Source organism: Ranitomeya imitator, chromosome 3 (genome assembly GCF_032444005.1).
Source record: "Ranitomeya imitator isolate aRanImi1 chromosome 3, aRanImi1.pri, whole genome shotgun sequence".
NCBI classification, from domain to species: domain Eukaryota; kingdom Metazoa; phylum Chordata; class Amphibia; order Anura; family Dendrobatidae; genus Ranitomeya; species Ranitomeya imitator.
Window position 1 is genome coordinate 571,727,322 of NC_091284.1, and position 22,889 is coordinate 571,750,210.

General features: G+C 48.3%; 1 protein-coding gene across 6 annotated transcripts in view; it reads right to left on the reverse strand.

Annotated features, from left to right (window-relative positions):
* Positions 1 to 22,889, reverse strand: part of POGLUT2 (protein O-glucosyltransferase 2) — a 279,270-nt gene that overhangs the window by 21,725 nt on the left and 234,656 nt on the right. The window lies entirely within an intron of this gene.

Consider the following 22,889-nt stretch of genomic DNA (forward strand, 5'->3'; position numbering starts at 1 on the left):
CTAGCGATCAACAAGTTATCCACCAATCCTTTTATTTTCCTTATGCAGAGCCATCACATTTCACAGCACTTTTCAGACATTATTACTAGTGATGAGCGAATATACTCATTACTCGAGATTTCTCGAGCATGCTCGGGTGACCTCCTAGTGTTTTTTAGTGCTCGGAGATTGTTTTCATCGCGGCAGCTGAATGATTTACATCTGTTAGCCAGCATAAGTACTTGTGGGGGTTGCCTGGTTGCTAGGGAATCCCCACATGTAATCAAGCTGGCTAAGAAATGTAAACCATTCAGCTGAGGTGAGGAAAACAATCTCCGAGCACTAAAAAACACTAGGAGGTCACCCGAGCATGCTCGAGAAATCTCGAGTAACGAGTATATTCGCTCATCACTAATTACTACCTCTGTCCCCATTGGGGATCACAGTTAAATTCAGGAGGTCTTTGACATGTGGGAGGAAACCCACACAACCACAACGCCACCATACTGCAATCTTAAGGGTAAAGTAAAGGTGTGCTATTTAGGGAATTAAATCATGTTTAATCATTGACCAAAAATGTGCTATAAACCCTACCTGGTATTAGGTCAGAAAATCTGACATAACTAATGTAATTTCAAGAAAATGACAGTACAGTGCAGCAAAAACATCACTACAGTCACACACAAAGTGCAATATTCACCATAGCCACACACACAGTATAGTAATCATTAGTGCCCGATTTCTCGTACTCCTGCACTGATTAGAAGCACTTCACCTTCATATTAAACGGTGTAAATTTATGTTGGCAGCGCAGGGGTTAATCTGCTTAGTTGAGAGCTACTGGAGCATTAAGGGTCTCAGCTGTACACTGTTAGCCACTCCCATCTCCTGTCTAATCTGGGTCATGGCTAGCACTCATTGTCAGAGTAAGGCTACTTTCACACATCAGGTTTTTGGTTTCAGGCTCAATCCGGCAAATTTGCTAAAAAACGGATCCGGTGTAAATAGTGAAAAAACGGATGCAAACAGATGCACCAGATCCGTTTTTTAGCCGGATCCGACTCTATGTACTGCGCATGGTTTTTGAGTTCCGGGGCAAGGGTTTTGAGGAGAGAGAGGAAGAGAGAGAGAGAGAGAGGAAGAGAGAGAGAGAGAGAGAGAGGAAGAGAGAGAGAGAGAGAGGGAGAGAGAGAGAGAGAGAGGAAGAGAGAGAGAGAGAGAGGAAGAGAGAGAGAGAGAGAGAGAGGAAAAGAGAGAGGAAGAGAGAGAGAGAGAGAGAGAGAGAGAGAGAGAGAGAGAGAGAGAGAGAGAGAGAGAGAGCTGCACTGCTGGAGTTGTTGTTGGTTATTATTGGAGAAGGGTAGGGTGGATTTATCTGCGACTGTTGCTAGGTTTTTAGTGTATGATAATTCCCTTTCTTCTCCTACTCTGGTACCATCCTCCACTCCTCGATGCATTCCTCTGTTGTATGTGTTAGTGTTTGATATTTTTCATTACCCCTGTTCATACAATCTTATCAGTCTGGATGGTGTTTTATGGTACACTACTTCCCTCTTCCTTTGGTGGGGGAAAGGTACAGACTGAGGGCGGATTCAGGAGCTAAGGCAAGGTACGTGGCCCTGGCATTTTCAACATCAGACGTAATATTGGGAGCAGGGCAAGCTAGTGCACCCCTAGCGTTAGGGACAAGGAGTCTTGACATTTGCTCTGACCGAAACCATTTATTTTATCCATTATGGATCCTACCACTGCTCTGACAGGGTAACTGCAGCAGCTCAGCCTGGAGGTGGCAGATCTGCACGCTGCCGTTTTGCAGTTCCCTAAGGCTAGTTTCACATTTGCGGTAAAATCCGAAGCGTTTATTCCGCAACCTGAAACGCACGATAAACCGCATGCAAATGCAGCATTTTTTAGACGCATAAGGTAACACATGCGTTAAAAAAACACAACGTTTACACGCTTTTTCATGCGTTTTGCATGCGTTTGCGTTTTCTGTGCGCATGGTGGAAAATTTAACAGGAGAAAAATCTCGATAAACAGACACCGCCAATGGGACTACAGTGGGCGTGTATTATGGGATATCTTTATATAGACCCTTGGTCAGCTGAAATCTTCACAGTTTGCTACTGTATCCTGTGTCATGATGGATCTTCAAATGGAGAGCTTTTATTTCAACCTGGATTTAAGTATCAAGCTGTTTCTTGCCTGTGCATTTGTTTGGGAGCAACAAAGAAATCGAGAAAGACAGAGACACCCCATTATTGAACTCCGGGGGAGCCGTGGAGCCTACCACATGCTATATGGCAAGCTTAATGCCAACCCGGAAAAATTCCCGGAATATACCAAGATGTCTCAAGAGACTTTTTAGGATTTGCTTGGTCGGCGTATGGTGTTTGTTGCCGGCGGTGAAATACACAAATAGCCAAACAGTATTGGGGGCAAAAAACATTTATATTTATTAAAAAAAAAAAAAAAATTAACAGCGCCGGCTTGGTGTAGAGTGACGGAACTGGAGGGGGTGTGTGGGTGTGTGTGTGTGTGTGTGTGTGTAGCTGTGAGGCCTGGCTGGCTGAAGACGATGCAGGGGTTGCAAGAGGAGTCAGTGGGGGGTCAGGAAGTTTAGGGACGGTGCTAGAGGCATGGGAAGGCAGAGACACACTGGGAGGGCGAGACAAACCTGACATCACAGACACATTGGGAGGTGAGGGGGGAGGGATAGCAATAGTCCGCATCTTTTTCTTTTTCCCTTTTTGGGATCGGCGCTGCGGTCTGGGGAGCCTCGGTGGGCTCATTTCTTGCAGCCCGGTCATGGTGGCCGACCCGTCATGGTCCGTGTGCTGGTGCTGCTGCATGGTGGTGATTGTGGTGGTGAAGGCCATGCCAGGGTCCGGCAGCTGCTGCATGGTGGTGTGGTGAAGGCCATGTCAAGGTCCGGCAGCTACAGCTGGGACCTGGTTATGGTGGCTGACCTGTGCTGATCCGGGTGCTGCTGCTGCATGGTGGTGGCAGTGGAGGATGTCCAAGCAGGACCAGCAGTTGGCGTGGTGGCAGTGAGCTGTCCAACAGCACTCGGCATGGTGGTGGCGCTGTAGTGGTGTCCGGCAGTGCATGGAATGGTGGTGGCCGTGCAGTGGTATGCAGCAGAGCTCGGCATTGAGGTCAAGTGTGACAGTGTTGCCACAGGTGGAAATGCCACCACTGGCTGCTGAAAATACAGAGTCTGCTGCATAGCCTGCATGTAAGCAGCATTGCATGCCTGCATGACACTAAGCTGGAGATCAGGAGTAAGGAGTTCCGACATGCCCTTTTCTATTTTATTAAAAAATGATGTGCTGGCCTCTGGAGGTCGGCTTTCACTTGGTCAAGGCTTCTGGTGACATCCTGGATAAGTGTATTCATATGGTTTAAGCCACTATCCAGTCTGTCTCCTATCGCCTTGAGTCCATCATGAAAGATCGAGCTCAAGTGCAAAAACTCGGGCATGAGTGACCTGTCCGAGGCCCTCTGCCGCTGCCGGGAAGAGCCCCCCCAAAAAAGAGGCAGAGGACTGGGACAGGGGAACACCTGATGGACCAGCTTCCTGGTCTCCAGTCTGTGTTGCAGGCCCACTTGCTGCTGCGCTGCTGGATGGCTGGGATGGGTCCGTGGCTGTTTGATGAAGGACCGCTCCAGAACCAGGGTCAAGATCAAGAGTGCTGCTCCAGGTGCTGTGAACAAAAAAATAAAATAAAAAACATTAGTACAAAACATTTATAATAGTAAAAGCGCCAACTCCCGTGGAATTGAAAAATACAGATTAGGCCACACAACACAATCCAATGCAAGACAAAAATACTTATGTTCTCTGGACAAGGGCAGGTCTCAAAAATGCCAGCATGCGGTGATGCTTGTTTTCTGATCCTTGCTGCAGAACCACCAGGAACCCGGCTCTCTTGACGAAGGTCCTTGTTGAAGCGATCCTTCATCGAACGCCTAACGTGGTTAGACAATGGACTTTTGGCCGGGATCACACAACTGTGTGTGATGAGAGAAACTCTGAGGAGTTTCTCTCATCACACACAATTGTGTGATCCTGGCCAAGGTCACTGCTGCATCACACCGCATTGCAATACTTACGAAATGCCTTGCGCACCCGAGCTGGGGCGTTGTCCCAGCCATCCCACATCGCTTGGGCCACCTCATTCCATAGCCGCCAGATCATCACGCTGTCCGAGTACTGCGGAACCCGGGTGTCCCACAACGGGACTCGCTCATGGACCAGGGAGATGAGGATATCGTTATCAATCAGGTCCTCATCCCGTTCTGGAACCTAGAAAATAAATAAATACATTAATGCTTGAAACATCAACATAAGGAAAAGAAAGAAAACAACAGAGACATAAAACAGGCAAGAATATTCAAAGTCAAAAGAAAAAAAAAATAGGTATTAGTCATACCGGTAATTATGTTTCCAGGAGTCCATACTGACAGCACCCCGGAGGACGTCCTCCTCCTCCTCGCAGGGACAGGAAACACACGAGAGTTCAAATATCCGGTTCCACCCACCGATCCTCAGTGTTGTAACAAGAACCAAATGATGGAATAATGCAAATAAAAATTTTTAATGACTTAATTACATTACAAAATAATATATAGGCACAAGTCTGAATACACCTGAGTTTATTACATACATGGGGGGGAACTACCGGTGCTGTCAGTATGGACTCCTGGAAACATAATTACCGGTATGACTAATACCTATTTTCCAGGACGTCCCTCCTGACAGCACCCCGGAGAGTACCAAAGGACCTCCTCAGGGTGGGATTACCGCTTGGAGGACCTTCCTCCCAAAAGCCGTGTGCTGACCAGAAGTTACATCAAGTTTATAATGTCTACAGAAAGTGTCAGCCTTGGCCCACGTTGCGGCCTTACAGATCTGTTCTACCAAAGCTCCCGCACGCTCCGCCCAGGAGGCAGAAACACCACGGATAGAATGAGCTTTTAAACCTGAAGGGGGGGGGGGGTGGGGGGGGGGGGGAGATACCCTTTGACCGATAAGCATCTGAGATCACATTAGTGATCCAACGTGCGATTGAGGCTTTAGAGGCCTTCTTACCCTAAAGGTACCGTCACACTTAGCGACGCTGCAGCGATACCGACAACGATCCGGATCGCTGCAGCGTCGCTGTTTGGTCGCTGGAGAGCTGTCACACAGACCGCTCTCCAGCGACCAACGATGCCGGTAACCAGGGTAAACATCGGGTAACTAAGCGCAGGGCCGCGCTTAGTAACCCGATGTTTACCCTGGTTACCATCCTAAAAGTAAAAAAAACAAACAGAACATACTTACCTACAGCCGTCTGTCCTCCAGCGCTGTGCTCTGCACTCCTCCTGTACTGTCTGTGTGAGCATAGCGGCCGGAAAGCAGAGCGGTGACGTCACCGCTCTGCTTTCCGGCTGACCGACGCTCACAGCCAGTACAGGAGGAGAGCAGAGCACAGCGCTGGAGGACAGACAGCTGTAGGTAAGTATGTTCTGTTTGTTTTTTTTACTTTTAGGATGGTAACCAGGGTAAACATCGGGTTACTAAGCGCGGCCCTGCGCTTAGTTACCCGATGTTTACCCTGGTTACCAGTGAAGACATCGCTGGATCGGTGTCACACACGCCGACTCAGCGATGTCTGCGGGGAGTCCAGCGACCAAATAAAGTTCTGGACTTTCTTCCCCGACCAGCGACAGCACAGCAGGGGCCTGATCGCTGCTGCCTGTCACACTGGACGATATCGCTAGCGAGGACGCTGCAACGTCACGGATCGCTAGCGATATCGTCTAGTGTGACGGTACCTTTATTCTTTCCCCCGAACAGAATGAAAAGGTTTGGATCTAAACGCCAAGAGTCTGTGGCTTTTAAGTAGTCTAATACCCCCTGCCTAACATCCAGAGAATGGAGGGCCCTTTCTCTGTCGTTAGCTGGATTACTACAAAATGAAGGGAGAATAATTTCCTGATTTCTATTTTTAGTAGAGGCTACCTTCGGGATAAAGACTGGATCTAGTTTCAGGATTAGGCAGTCTTCCCTGATCTGTAGGTAAGGATCTCTGATACATAGAGCCTGAATCTCTCCAACCCTCTTAGCCGTAGTGATCGCCACCAAAAAAGCTATTTTACGAGTGAGAATAGAAATAGGCATATTATCCCCTGAAGAGTAGACGTCCCTGCATAGGGCCCTAAGAACCAAGTTAAAGGGAACCTGTCACCCCGTTTTTTCAGATTGAGATAAAAATACTGTTAAATAGGGCCTGCGCTGTGCGTTACAATAGTGTATGTAGTGTACCCTGATGCCCCACCTATGCTGCGAAATACATTACCAAAGTCGCCGTTTTCACCTGTCAATCAGGCTGGTCAGGTCAGGTGGGCGTGGTGACATCTCTGTTTCTTCCCCAGCTTTCCGTTGGTGGCGTAGTGGTGTGCGCATGTCCAAGTGCCGAATCCACTGCGCGCAGGTGAAGAAAAAGCGCGCGATCTGCGCTATTACCCTTGTCATCGGTGGGGGCGGCCATCTTCCTGAGGCCGCACGTGCGCAGATGGAGTGCTCTGCTGCACGGGGCTTCAGGAAAATGGCCGCGGGATGCCGCGCGTGCGCAGATGGAGATCGCGGCGGCCATTTTCCCGAAGCCGAGATGCAAAGGTATAGCAGTCTTTTTTGTGACTTTTGCGACCAGAACATCAATTTTAGGGATCTCCTCCCATAGCTTGACATCCTCAGGATCGAATGGCAGGCGACTTTTAAAGTCACGAGATAACACTAGTCTGCGTTCAGCATCCTTCCATTCCTCCAGGATCATAGCCTTAATATGGTCACTAATGGGAAACACAGTCTGGTTTCGTGCCACAAGACCCCCGAACATTAAGTCCTGTCTGGACTGTGGCTTAGCAGTGTCTTCAATCTGCATCGTATTCCTGACCGCCTGGACCAGTTCATCTGTCTCTTCAGAACGGAAGAGGTACTTCCTGCCCCGGTCCTGGTTTTCTACGGGAATCTCTCCCTCCTCCTCTGATAGTGAGTCCCTGAGCTCGGAACCTTCATCAGAAGAATACTCTGGCTCCTCGTGCGCCTCCTCCTTCCTGGCCCGCTTGCGACCAGCTATGGGACTGACAGGCCGAGAATGTGATAGGCTGGCTATAGAAGCCTGCACTTTCTCCCGAATAAGGGATCTCATCTCAGAAAAAAGCGATGACTGCTCGTCCTTCATGATCTTAGACGTGCAGGTGTCACAGAGGGTCTTGCCATGGGAATCTGGTAGTTTAATATGGCATACAGGACATCTGTAGCTTTTCACTGTGACCTTCCCAGACTTTTTAGTCGTAACCGGGGGAGCAGCGGGGTTTCCCTTATCCTAGACAACATAAGATAGGGAGAATAGGCTAGATGGAACGAGGGATCTCCTGGATAAAAGGGGTGTACTGCCCAGGGGAGACTTACCCCCTCCTCGACGTTTCTTTCTTCCATAGCCTGTAGCAGACGATACGACCCCCTCCTCAGGTGCTGGACGTCTGCTTTACCGCTCATAGAACGCCACCGGAAGTGACGTTCCGCCGGCTCCGATGAGACCGGAAGTGAAGCGACTCCCCATATGCGGAAGTGCCGGCCGCTGTAGCGTCTCCAAAACTGCGCGCTCTGCCAGATGGAGTCGCTGATGGATCGCCGCCGCGTCCTGAACCGAGAGCCTCCCACCGGGAGGAGCCGTTCAATCCCGGAGCCTCGTCCTGCTCCGGGCCTTTGGGGTAGAGGGACTCCCTCCCCGGGGAGTTTCGACCCTAGGCCGCATGACAGGAGGAAGGTTTGGAAGGCCCGCCCGATCCTCCTGAGCCTGGAAAGCCTGCTGCTTCTCTGCGTGTGTCCCTCCGTGCAGGGACAGGAAAAAACACTGAGGATCAGTGGGTGGAACCGGATATTTGAACTCTCGTGTGTTTCCTGTCCCTGCGAGGAGGAGGAAGACATCCTCCGGGGTGCTGTCAGGAGGGACGTCCTGGAAAAAGGAGTTAAGAAGAAAAAGGTAAAGAAAGAGCAAAGTAGGGGGCGTGGCCTGAGAGTCCATGTGAGCGGACGTGCGGCTGTGAGCTCCCGCCGCTGTACATTCTAAAATCCTGCAGAGCCGCTGCGGTTTGGTCCCTGAAGGGGCTTATCGGTGCGGGGAGACTTGTAGAGCCCGGTAGCGCTGAGCGGTAGCGCTTAAACCGGCGAAAATGACAAGGAGACAGCAGAAGGACGCGGGAGCCGGGGAGGCAGGCGCTATCCAAGATGGCGCCGACACAAGGGAGAAGGCAGACAAGGAGAACGCCGCATGCAGAAAGCGCATGGAGGTGGCGGCAAAGCTCCAGCAGTTTGCGAGAGCGGAGGCCGCAGAGGAGGGAGCCGGAGCTGATACCGAAGAGGAGGAGGAGGAGAGCCCAGCAGGAGAACATGAGGTACAACAGGGGAGAAAGGAGAGTAAAATGGCGGTGGCAGAAGGGGGACCCGAGGAAATGGCGCCAGAAGCTGAGCCTACCCTAAGAGACGTTTTTGCGCTAGTTTCTTCATGTAAACAGTCTCTGACCTTACAGATACAGGAGGTTAAGGGAGACACAGCCCAGATAAAGGCAGCCATGCAGAAGATTGACAAACGTGTGGGGGAGGTAGAGGAGAGAGTGAGCACTGCAGAAGACCATATAGTGCAGCTGCAAAAAGCAGAGAAAAAGTTCACTCAAGCAATAGCTGAATTGGCGTCAAAAAATGAGGACCTTGAGAACAGGTCCAGAAGAAACAATATTCGCATAGTGGGCATCCCTGAAAAAGCTGAAGGGAGGAATCCAACGGAGTATATTGAAAACTGGCTGTTAGAGACATTTGGAGATATGGCGCTAACAAAAGTGTTCGCGGTAGAAAGAGCGCATAGGGTCCCACCGAAACCACCTGTCCCTGGAGCGAATCCCCGTACCATGCTCGCCAAAATCCTAAATTATAGAGACAGAGACATTATCCTGAGGAAGGCCAGAGACATGACGGATCTGACAGTTGAAGGCCAAAAGATTGCTATCTACCCAGACTATTCTACTTTGGTGCAGAGACAACGGATGATGTTCACGGGTATCAAGAGACGGCTGAGAGAACTGGGAGTGCAGTATTCCATGATGTTTCCAGCAAGACTGAGGGTGGTGGCGTTTGATAAAATTCATTTTTTTCAGAAGCCGGAGGAAGCTACCCAGTGGATCGATATTAATGCTAAAAAGCTTAAAGGAAAAGGAGACTGAAACTGTGGGAAGAGTCTGATTTTGGTTACTTATTTGTCAGGGGGCATAGAGTCATGTGATTGACAAACCAGGGGGTATGGGTGGTGAAGAAGGGAGGTGGATTGTAATCAGTTAAAGTTAAAGGGATGGTGTAATGGATGCTGGGAAGGAGGGAGGAAGGGTAAGCGGCATATTTTAAGTGTATGCAGGTTTCTTGCGTGTGTAATTCTATGTTTGGAATATTTTGAGACACGTTGTTTTTCAAAATGTCTGAAATCCTGTTATGTACAGTGGTGGGAGGAGGTTTGGGAAGGTAATGCCAAACGGAGTGTTTGCTATGGGCGATGATGCCCCACTCTTGAAAAGAGGTGGAAAGGTTAGATGTGAGGGGGGATGGGGGGGAGGGGGAGTTGGGAGGGGGGGAGGGTAGTTGGACAGCTTGTTCTCAAAAATGATGATACTTTTAGTGAAGATGAGTCAAGTGATGGGGACCCGTTTTAAAATTTTGAGCTGGAATGTGAGAGGCCTAGGGGAGAAATCCAGACGTGCAGCGTGTTTGCAATATGCAAGAGACCAACGGGCCTCAATGATATGCTTGCTGGAGACACATTTGGTAAGGGAGAAGGTGGATGTCCTGAATAGATGGTGGATCCAGAAGGGTTATCATTCTACCTTCTCCACGTACGCAAGAGGAGTCTCAATCTTGGTTCCAGCGGGAGTTCAGTATGAGGAGGTGAAGGTATATGTGGATGTGGAGGGGCAGTACGTACTAATACGGTGTATATTGTATGGAGTGATGCTGTGTGTTGCCGCGATGTATATTCCGCCTCCCTACTCTAGCAGGAAAAAAAAAGTAATGGAGCGAGTGGAAAGATGGTGTAAGACTCATGCTGGTGTGGTAGATGGAGGCAGGTATATCTCGCCCAGGTGTTTGTCCTATGTGAATTAGGCCACTCAGTATCTTCAGGGTGCTAATGGGTTAATGATTGCAGGAATAAAAGATGACCAGCTGGGTGTTTCCAGTGTCTGCCTGGGGCACACAGATTGCCTGCCTGTGTGAGACAAACGTGAGTGAAGAGCTCTGCTCAAGAATTGTGTGATGTTAGCTGGGTGGGAGAAGCCCCCCCAGTTGTTGAGATAGCAACGTATTTGTTTAGTTAGTGCCGGACAGGCTAGGATTTATTTTTATGTTTTGTTTTTTGTGTTGCTTTCACGTTAATAAATCTGACCTGAGGTCAGCCTGCTCAGAAACCTGCTGTACGCCTTAGATTCAATGCACAAACCACGTGTCCTTTGACCCCAGCAAAGGCGATCCCAGAGTGTTTTGTCACATTGGGGACCGACACCGTTAATAATTATCAGAGATCTAAACAACATCTGTGATGATTATTGGGACAAAAATAAGAATACTCAGAATAGGTCGGAGGGACATATAACAACATTCGGCACCTATATACAGGAGATAGGTATGATTGATCTTTGGAGGGTTAGACACGTTGGAGAGAGAGGGTACTCATGTTATTCACCAGCGCATGCCACGCTCTCTAGGATTGATATGGCTCTGGGTAACAGGATTTTGGACACACTGGTTGGGGAGGTGAGGTATCTGCCAAGGGCCTTGTCGGACCATAGTCCAATTGAAGTAGAAGTTAGATTGGAGGGGGCTCGCTCGCTAAGTGGGAGAGAATGGAAGATTCATCCTAATTGGTTACAGAGTATTGAGTTGGAAAGTATAGGAAGGGAGGTGGCGGAATTATTTCTTTTAAATGATGGAAGTACCGACGCTCTTACAATTTGGGATGCAATGAAGGCGTACCTGAGGGGACTACTGTTTAGGGACATTAGTAGGTGTAAGCGGAGGACGAGAGAGGCAGAAAAAGCGGCAGTTGAGGAGTTGAAGGAAGCAGAAGATGGGATGGCCACACTGGGAACCCCTGAGGCAGAGAGAAGGATGAAAAGTGCACAAAATCATTTGGGAAAAAATTCTGCTAGGCAAAGCTGAGAGGAAGCGGGATTTCCAAAGGGTGTTGTTTTATCAGGAGGGAGAAACAGTGGATCATATGCTGTCGATAGTGGCTGCTGCTCAGAGAAGTTCTTCATATATACACTCTTTGGAATCTGCAAGTGGAGGTAGAATAACGGAAACGCCTGAAATTTTGAGGGCCTTTGCGGACTTCTATGCAGATTTGTATTCCTCTCGGGCTGGTGAATCGGTCGAGGACACACTGACTTTCTTGGAAGGTCTGGATTTGCCGAGACTGAATGAGGCAGATAGGGAGAGCCTTGAGGCCCCTATCACTGAGGAGGAATTGAGTCGGGAAATTGATGTCTATGGCTAATGGGAAGGCGCCTGGGGTCGATGGGCTACCCGCTGAGATCTATAAAGGGTTGGCAGAAGTGTTGATTCCTAGATTAAAAATGGTACTGGAGGAAGCTAGGTCCTGTGGGTGCTTGCCAGCCTCTATGAGAGAGGCCATAATAGTGGTTATTCCAAAGGAAGATAAGGACTTGGGGAAACCGGAGTCGTACTGCCCAATTTCTTTACTAACTATTGATGTCAAGCTTCTGGCCAAGGTGTTGGCTCTCCGACTCTCTAGTGTTATTGCGAGTCTGGTGCATTCGGACCAATCTGGCTTTATGCCTGACAGATCAACGGCGATCAATTTGCGGAGGTTATATGTAAATATGCAGGTAGAGTCTGATAACGGTGGTCGAAGAGTGATTGTATCGCTAGATGCCCATAAGGCGTTTGACAGTGTTGAGTGGGGATATCTCTGGCAGGTGTTGGAATGTATGGGGTTTGGTCCGCAGTTTGTGGCCTGGATACAGCTGCTGTATTCATCACCGTCGGCTAGAATTAGAGTGAACGGGGAGCTGTCTCGACCTATAGGGCTGGCTAGGGGTACTAGGCAGGGATGCCCGCTCTCGCCCCTCCTGTTCGCGCTGGCTATAGAACCTCTTGCTGCTAAGATTCGGCAGTCTGATAGGGTCCTTGGGTTTAGGTATGGGAAAATAGAGGAAAAAATAGCGTTATACGCGGATGATGTTTTGCTGTTCCTGGCAGATCCAGACGATTCACTAAGAGGGGCCATTGAAATTGTGGAGAGATTTGGTATTGTGTCGGGATTGACAATTAATTGGGATAAGTCGGTTCTTTTTAGGGTGGATGACGTAGGAGAGAATGTGAGTGAGGATGTTGGTGATGAAAGGCTACAGGTGGTTTCTAAATTTAAATACCTTGGAATATATGTCTCGGTGCCAATTGCGGAGTACCTACAAAGGAATTTGTCTCCTGTTATGGGGGTACTCAAGGCGAAGGTAGAGGCCTGGAATAAACTACATCTATCTGTCGTCGGTAGGGTAAACCTTATTAAAATGGTCCTGATGCCTAAGATTCTATATGTTCTACATAACGCACCAATTTGGATCCCTCGGGGGAAGTTCAGGCAGATTAATGGCCTCTTTAGAAGTTTGATATGGGGAAGACAATATCCACGTATTAGCCTGGAGACGCTTCAGCGACCCAAGGAGGATGGTGGTTTGGCTTTGCCCAACCCGGAAATATACTTCCTTGCGGCACAGAGCCAGCATTTGAAGGGCTGGGCGCGAGGGGCGTCATCCAGTGCAGTACAACATCTAATGGAAGAGGTGACGGACCGACGACCGGTGGCTAGGTGTTTGGAGGATGGCTCTTTGGGCGCTTTGGGAAAAGTATACCCAACCCTGTTCCTGATTCGTAAACTATGGAATAGACTAAGGCAGATTCGCGGGGTTACAGGGTTGACCAAATTCACACCGATATGGTCTAATAACAATTTAAAGGAATTTGAGGCTTTGGGAGGACTGATGGAATGGCAGAATAAGGGAATTTGTTTTGTTCACCAGATAATTCAGCAGCAAGCATTGAAGTCCTTTTCTCAATTGCAGGTAGAATTTGGGCTGCGATGCACAGGGGAATATCAGTACGCGCAGATGAGACATGCCTTTAGAGCTCAGAATAAGAAGGTTGATATCAGGGTTCAAGATGATATAGTGTTGGAGTATGTGTGTGGTGACGGGACTACAAGGGGAGTTATTTATACTCTGTACAAGGACCTTATGCACACGTTTTTGCTAGATTTCCCTATAAAGGCGAGAGCTAAGTGGGAGAGGGAAGTAGGGACGATGGAGAATGAAACCTGGGAATCGGTGATGGAGTGGGTTCCGCGACTATCCTTAAGTGAGCCATATAGACTCTCGCAGTTATATATTCTGCATAGAGTATATAAATCTCCGGAAGTGCTATACAAAGCGGGATTGCGTGCTAACTCTGAGTGCCCGAGGTGTGCGAGTGAGAATGCAGGAATATATCACATGATGTGGACGTGTCCTAGGCTGGCTGCTTTTTGGGTGGTGGTTTTGAGTCGGGTTGAAGTAGCGTATAGGTGCAGAGTTCTTAGAGACCCGATAGTATGCGTGCTGGGATATGTGGAAGAAATTGGAGTTGACAATACTTGGAAGATTGCAATTGCTAGGTTACTCTACATGGCTAGGAAAGTAATAGCACGAAATTGGATTAATGCGGAACCACCTGCGAGAAGGGAATTTCTCCAATATGTTCAACATGGTTTAAAATTGGAAAAGGGGGTGTACAAAAAAAGGGGGAGAATAGAAATGTATAATAAGATGTGGTCTCCTTGGCTTGAATTGGATTGAGGAGTATAGAATTCGAGTTTCTTAAGACCTGGATAAGGATAAACTACACGAGGCAGAGAAGGCCTCAGTGGGGTGTAGATTGGGAATGAGCTGTCTTAGGAGGGGGAGGGGGGTAGTTGGGGTAATGTTGGGGTGTATTGTAATAAGAAAATAAGAAAATGTGTATGTGATATAATGCAATGTAAATGGCATCCGGATGTTCTTCTTTATATTGTTAATAAAAATCTATTTAAATTAAAAAAAAAAAAGAAAGAGCAAAGTAAAGAAATGAACAGTCAAGAACAGTAAAGTCAGGATACAATAAACAGAATCCAATCAGTCAGGTATACTTACACGCCGCCTTGCCACACGACAGTGTCCACACTGCTCCTGCTCGGCTTCTGCCGCAGTTGAAGAACTGTTCTGAAAAAGAAAAAAAAATGTGTCATGTGTAGATGTGACAGAGAATACTTCCCAATCTGAAGGAGTTGAGTACTCACTTCACTGTCATTTCCACCTTGTTCAGGCCCAAGATGCTCCTCAGAAGAAGATGATGACATTCTGATGCATGCAGCAAGAAAAAAAGAGACAAAAATTATTAGCACATATAGAGAGAAAAAAGAAAATACAGACATTGGCTTTGATACTCATATTGTCCAAAGTGTAGATTCCTCCCAGGTTCTTTCCAGCGTCTGATCTGCTTCCCAGTCTGCAAAGTTGTGGACTGCCAATGCCCATTCCCTCCTTTCTCAAATGCAAACAAACGCATGTGCTTGTGAACGCATGCGTTCTCATAGACTGAAATGTGTTTTTTCGCCGCATTCCTTCCACTAACAACTGCATACGTATTTAGGCGGCAAATTCACGCCTCTGAAATTACAACATGTAGCATTTACCGCGCCAAGCCATAGACAACGAAACGACTCATGCGTCGTCAAATGCAGCAAAACACACCCAATCGCAGGCATCTGCGTCCCTAATGTTAACCCCTTTCTGACATATGACGTACTATCCCGTCGAGGTGGGGTGGGCCTGTATGCCCACCGACGGGATAGTACGTCATACGCGATCGGCAGCGGTCACGGGGGGAGCGCGGCCGATTGCGGCCAGGTGTCAGCTGCATATCGCAGCTGACATCCGGCACTATGTACTAGGAGCAGTCAGAGACCGCCCACGGCACATTAACCCCCGGCACACCGCGATCAAACATGATTGCGGTGTGCCGGCGGTATAGGGAAGCATTGCGCAGGGAGGGGGCTCCCTGCAGGCTTCCCTGAGGGTCTCTTACCTTCCTCCCTGCAGCAAGGCCCGGATCCAAAATGGCCGCGGCATCCGGGTCCTGCAGGGAGGGAGGTGGCTTACCAAGTGCCTGCTCAGAGCAGGCGCTTGGTAAGCCTGCAGTACTCTAAGTCAGATCGCTGATCTGACAGAGTGCTGTGCAAACTGTCAGATCAGCGATCTGTGATGTCCCCCCTGGGACAAAGTAAAGAAAAAAATTTTTCCACATGTGTAAAAAAAGAAATAATTAAAAAAAAAAATTCCTAAATAAAGAAAAAAAAAAATATATAATATATATATATATATATATATATATATATATATATATATATATATATATATATATATATATATATATATATATATATATATTTGTCTAAGGGTTTTTCCGTCTGTCTGTCTGTCCTGGAAATCCCGGCTCTCTGATTGGTCGAGGCCTCGACCAATCAGAGACGGGCACAGCATCGACGTAGAAATCCTGCGTCTCTGATTGGTCGAGGCCGCCAGGCCTCGACCAATCAGCAACGGGCACAGCGACGATGTCATAATGGTTGCCATGGCGACGATGATGTCATAAAGGTTGCCTCGACCAATCAGCGATGGGCACAGTCTGCCGCGAATTCTGGAATCATCATTATCCATATACTACGTGGACATGCATATTCTAGAATACCCGATGCGTTAGAATCGGGCCACAATCCTATATATATATATATATATATATATATATATATATATATATATATATATATATATATATATATATATATATATATATATATATATATATATATATATATTATTCCCATAAATACATTTCTTTATCTAAATTAAAAAAATAAAAGTACACATATTTAGTATCGCCGCGTCCGTAACGACCCAACCTATAAAACTGCCCCGCTATTTAACCCCTTCAGTAAACACCGTAAGAAAAAAAAAGAGGCAAAAAACAACGCTTTATTGTCATACCGCCGAGCAAAAAGTAGAATAACACGCGATCAAAAAGACAGATATAAATAACCATGGTACCGCTGAAAACGTCATCTTGTCCCGCAAAAAACAAGCCGCAATACAGCATCATCAGCAAAAAAATAAAAAAGTTATAGTCCTGAGAATAAAGCGATGCCAAAATAATTATTTTTTCTATAAAATAGTTTTTATCGTATAAAAACGCCAAAACATAAAAAAAATGATATAAATGAGATATCGATGTAATCGTACAGACCCGAAGAATAAAACTGCTTTATCAATTTTACCAAATGCGGAATGGTATAAACGCCTCCCCCAAAAGAATTTCATAAATAGCTGGTTTTTGATCATTCTGCCTCACAAAGATCGGAATAAAAAGCGATCAAAAAATGTCACGTGCCCGAAAATGTTACCAATAAAAACGTCAACTCGTCCCGCAAAAAACAAGACCTCACATGACTCTGTGGACTCAAATATGGAAAAATTATAGCTCTCAAAATGTAAATATTTTTTGCAATAAAAAGCGTCTTTCAGTGTGACGGCTGCCAATTGTAAAAATCCGCTAAATAACCCGCTATAAAAGTAAATCAAACCCCCCTTCATCACCCCCTTAGTTAGGGAAAAATAAAAAAAAATAGGGATTTTTGTGTACTCACCGTAAAATCCTTTTCTCCGAGCCATTCATTGGGGGACACAGACCGTGGGTGTATGCTGCTGCCAATAGGAGGCTGACACTAAGTGATACAAAAAAAGTTAGCTCCTCCCCTGCAGTATAAACCCTCCTGCTGGCTCTCAGCTAACCAGTTCGGTGCAAAAGCAGTAGGAGATCAATAACAATATATGAGCGTATAGCATGTCATTATATATGAGAGTATAGCATGTCAGAAAAACAATCATGAGCTAATAACAGGGTGGGAGCTGTGTCCCCCAATGAATGGCTCGGAGAAAAGGATTTTACGGTGAGTACACAAAAATCCCTATTTCTCCTTCGCCTCATTGGGGGACACAGACCGTGGGACGTCCCAAAGCAGTCCCTGGGTGGGGACAACAACAGATCAGGCCCTGTGTAACCGCTACTTACAAGTGCGCCACCGCGGCCTCCAGAGTCCGCCTGCCCAGACTCACATCTGTGGAAGTGTGGGAATTATAGTGCTTCAAGAATGCATGCGGACTGGACGAATCCGCAAGCTTGCAGGCGTGCCTTGCTGATGCCTGGTGCCTAGAACCCTTGATAGACAGGGAGATAGGCTGACATCTAGCACGGAAGGACTCCTGGATGGTGAAAAGAATTCACCATGTTATCATGGTCGATGAAACGGCTAAACCCTTCCTGAAAATGTCAGGAAGCCTTCCTCTACCGTCAGGAAGCCCAAATAAAACGTCCAACCTTCAGAAGGACGCCGTCCTCAAGACGTACCTACTCAGAGCACTCACTTCGTCCAGAATATGGGGGATCTTATTCCATTTTGTGGACTGGAGCCAAATGAGATGAGGGAAGAACTATGCCCTCATAACAGTGGTAATACAGTACCACCTTGGTAACAAGGGATGGAGATGGCCTGAGGACAACCTTGCCTCGAAGGAAATAAGGGAAAAAAGTCTGAAAGAGCAGAGAAGCTAGCTCCGAAGACTCGTCAGAGTGAGAATATCGCAGAGGAGAACGGGACGACTTTCCCTGATAGTAAAGTCTGCCCGGATGAAAAAAGGAGCCTACTGTAAGGCTCCTAGGAATAATAAGGTCCCAATGATCTAATGGTATGCGATAGGGAAGAACTACGTGTGAAAACTCCCTGTGAGAAAGTCCCTACTTGCGGTTGTGCTGCGATAAGGCGAGAAGATACTAGCTCCGCAAGCAAAAAAACGGACGTGGTCAGTGCGGATCTCTGAGGATCACTGGGGCCCCTTTCTGCTTCCGAAAGGCTTTCGGAAGCAGTGGAAGGGGAGTTATGGAAACTGGTACCACGGCAGAACCAGAGCATGGAGAGCGATGGCTCTTGGATCTCGAAGCTGAACCACAAACTCGAGTACATTGGCCTTCAGTCTGGATGTCATCCCACCTACAACTGTAGAGCTCCAGTAAGGACAGATCTGATGTAAGACTTCGGGGTGAAGTTCCCACTGACTTGAGGCGGAACCCTGACGGCTGAATTTGTTTGCCGTTCAGAGTTCTACTTCTGGGATATATACTGCCGAGATCACCGAATAATAGACTTCGGACCATCAGAGAAAGTGAGGTACCTCGGTCATGGCGCCTGACCGTGGGTACCTGCTAGATGACTGACGTAAGGCACCGCCGTGGCATTATCCAATTGAATTCGGATAGGGAGACCCGCCAGAAGGCAGTGGACCTGCTGTAAGACTACCGTTCGGATCTCCAGAAAAATGATGGGGAGAAGAAGACTGGCATTGGAAGTTACTAATAACCATTGAACCGGGAGAAAGGCCCTGGATGAAGGAGCTCAGAGACTATTGTCTGAAAGTCTGCTTGACTTGCTGAAAACGAGCGGAGCTGAAACCGCTTCCATTGTCATCACCATTTTTGCTCAGAACTCTCTTAGCAAATCGAATGAAATGAGGGGGTGAGTAATCAAGTCCTCAGAACTCTCCTTGCGCGGGCTCCCTGTTGAAGGGCCATGACCTTGACTCGAGGAAGAATTACCATCCTTCTAGAAGTGTGCAGGATCATCCTCAAAAAGGATATCTGCTGGGCTGGAAATGAGGAGAACTTGTCTGAGTGTAGCTGCCAGCCCAGGAGAGAAGGTATCGCAAGAGATATAGACGACTCAGCGTAGTCCTGGAAGGGCGGCTAGACAGACCAAACAGGGCAGGACGAGCACACCTCTAGAGTGCAAGAGAAACATGACATCCGCCATGACCCGAGCGAACACTATGGGTGCGGAAGCAAGGCCGAAGGACAAGGTTGTGACTTGAAAATGCTGTTGACGAATGGAAAGGCGAAGGAATTTTTGCAGAGGGCAAGCAACCCGAATGTCGATGGATGCCGGAAACTGCACCTTTTTCTGTTGAAGTAATGGCTGAGCGGAGGGACTCCATCCAAAGAAGGAGGACCATGTCAAAGGTTGTTAGAAGTTTGAGGTCCAGGGTCGATCTTACTTTTCGTTCCCCTGTTTGGAACCAAGATCCCTTAGATCTAGACTGTGCTGGACAATCCTTATAAAATCCTTTGTCAGTCTCCCGCTCAAAAGATTTGATTGGCCAGTTGTTGCTGGTGTGAATCAAGGTAGTTAAGGTCTCCAGCCAGGAGACCATTGCTCTAGCAATCCATGCGGCCGCTATGGAGGATAGAGCGCTGGACCCGAAGCCGCAAGACGGAACGAACCAGATTTGCTATCTGACAGTCCGTGGTATTTTTAATTGATGACCCATCAGGTAGGGATACTGGTAGGTATACCACAGGAGATTCTACCCGGTTAAACTGCCCCATGGCAGAATGTGCGGCTGCATCCATCTCCTCTTTTCACGGTGCAGAGATAAAAATTAGGAACCCTCGATCCATCAACCTCTTAACAGGGAAGTGGAGAGGAATTGTCCGCCCTCTTGCATCATCCACTAAATAGTGGTGATGCAGAGAGGCGAGCTCGTACGCCAAAAAGGGTGCCTCTATATGTCCACAGAGTTCAGGTCTCCAGGTGGACAGGACAGGTTGTCTGGCGTTAGGCCTGGATGCAGAAGAGGAAACATGGAGACGACACTCCGTGTGCTCGTCTGTTCATGGTGTGGGGAGATCGGTGCCCTTTAAAGGACCCGTCGCCCTTAAAAAACAGGCCAGGCATGGCATCCCACGTAGAGGCTTCTGTCCAGTGAATCGCTTATCCGAATTGAATGGCAAATGCTCTCGAGGGAGTTTAGTCTCTGAAGCTCTGGCAAGCTCAGGCAATATCCAATCCATATTCAGAGCCTTGTTGTCATCAAATCATTGGTGAGGGAGCAGGAAACGAAAAACTTCCGTTTTCTAGATGCCTGTATGTTTCTAGACGCCTGCACGTTTCTAGAATACTTGCGGCCCCTGCTAGCCGATGGCTCCCATGTAGGATAGGGACCATGTATATTGGTCCTGCGAGCACTCCAAACACAGAGGGTACACAGAGGGATTCAATCTCTTGGTCCGAGAACCATGGATTGGTCAGTGAAGAAGTCCACTGAGGGGAACTAGAGGATAAAGCTGGGGTCGGCGGCGGAGGGCTCCTCGGACTGATCAAGCGCCTTTAAGACCAGGGAATACTGGTCATGCACCTTTAAGACCACGAAATACTGGTCATACGCCTTTAAGACCAGGGAATACTGGTCATGCGCCTTTAAGACCAGGAAATACTGGTCATGCACCTTTAAGACCAGGGAATACTGGTCATGCACCTTTAAGACCAGGGAATACTGGTTATGCACCTTTAAGTCCAGGGAATACTGGTCATTCACCTTTAAGACCAGAGAATACTGGTCATGCACCTATAAGACCAGAGAATACTGGTCATGCACCTTTAAGACCAGAGAATACTGGTCATGCACCTTTAAGACCAGGGAATACTGGTCATGCGCTTTTAAGAACAGAGAATACTGGTCATGCGCCTTTAAGACCAGGGAATACTGGTCATGCACCTTTAAAGACCAGAGAATACTGGTCATGCACCTTTAAAGACCAGAGAATACTGGTCATGCACCTTTAAGACCAGAGAATACTGGTCATGCACCTATAAGACCAGAGAATACTGGTCATGCACCTTTAAGACCAGAGAAAACTGGTCATGCACCTTTAAGACCAGGGAATACTGGTCATGCGCCTTTAAGACTGGGAATCCTGGCCACATGCTTTTAAGACCAGGGATTAAGACCAGGTACTTCCTTACCCGGGTACTGATGTAGAGTCGATGTGCCCCTTTAATGCAAAAATACTGTCACCCCAGTGTGAGCTGGCCGGGTGGACCAAGATGGCCACCGGGAGCTGCAGAGTTGATAAAATCTCGCAGAGAGCGAGAAGCGCCAATTTGGGGGGGCGGAGCCACAGACACGATGTTGAATAGGCCTAAGCCGGGGCCTAAATTTCTGTAGCCGGCGGAAGTCACCAGTGGGTCGTTCCAGGCAAGACTTCCAGGATGCGGCCTACAAATCGGCCGAAGCCAGGGGCTAAATTTTTGCAGCCATCCAGAGCGTTACCTCAGAGAGGTGGGCCACAGGGAAGTGGCTGAGGCTGCCTGTCAGCATGTGAATATCCCACTGAAGATGGATCCACTCACCATTGATGCGCGTCCCGGCATGGAGCCGCCGCGGATGTGGGTTTCAGCGCTGTTCTGTGCAGCGTGGACGGTGCAGGGATAAACCTCAATCCATCATCCCTTTGTTAGGGAGGTGGAGAGGAACCGTCCGCCTCCTTGTGCCATCCGCTTTCACAGTGGTGGGACAGTGGGGGCTGCTCGGACGCCATAGAGAGGGGCCTCTGTACAGCCACGGAGTTCAGTCCGGGTGGACAGGGCCAGTTATCCGGCATTAGGCCTGGCTCCAGGAGAGGATACATGGAGGCGACACTCCATGTGGTCGCCTGCTGCTGGTGTGGGGAGATCGGGACCATGAAAGGAACCGTCGCCCCTGAAGTGAGCTCAGGCATGGCTTCCCACGTTGCAGGAGAGGGTACGGGGAGGTATACTCGCCGTGCTCGCCTGTTGATGGTTCGGGGGAGATCGGAACCTTGAAAGGAACCGTCGCCCCCTTCACTCCGTTAATTAAAAATAAAAATTTACAGAAAAGTAAACAATAAAATAAAAACGTTGGGGTCTGAAACAGACCCATGTGCCTCCTACAGACACTAAGCAAGAACTGGTTAGCTGAGAGCCAGCAGGAGGGTATATACTGCAGGGGAGGAGCTAACTTTTTTTTGTATCACTTAGTGTCAGCCTCCTAATGGCAGCAGCATACACCCACGGTCTGTGTCCCCCAATGAGGCGAAGGAGAAATAAAAAAAATGTATTTATTTCCATTTTCCCATTAGGGTTAGGGCTAGGGTTAGGGTTAAGGCTAGTTAGGGTTGGGGCTAAAGTTAGGGTTAAGGTACCGTCACACTAAGCGACGCTGCAGCGATACCGACAACGATCCAGATCACTGCATCGTCGCTGTTTGGTCGCTGGAGAGCTGTCACACAGACAGCTCTCCAGCGACCAACGATGCTGGTAACCAGGGTAAACATCGGGTTACTAAGCGCAGGGCCGCGCTTAGTAACCCGATGTTTACCCTGGTTACCATCGTTAAAGTAAAAAAAACAACCACTACATACTTACCTACCGCTGTCTGTCCCCAGCGCTGTGCTTCTCTGCTCTGGCTGTGAGCGCCGGGCAGCCGGAAAGCAGAGCGGTGACGTCACCGCTCTGCTTTCCGGCCGCTGTGCTCACAGCCAGAGCAGAGAAGCACAGCGCCGGGGACAGACAGCGGTAGGTAAGTATGTAGTGGTTGTTTTTTTTACTTTAACGATGGTAACCAGGGTAAACATCGGGTTACTAAGCGCGGCCCTGCGCTTAGTAACCCGATGTTTACCCTGGTTACCAGCGAAGACATCGCTGAATCAGCGTCACACACACCGATTCAGCGATGCCAGCGGGAGATCCAGCGATGAAACAAAGTTCTGGACTTTCTTCCCCGACCAGCGATATCACAGCAGGGGCCTGATCGCTGCTGCCTGTCACACTGGACGATATCGCTAGCGAGGACGCTGCAACGTCACGGATCGCTAGCGATAT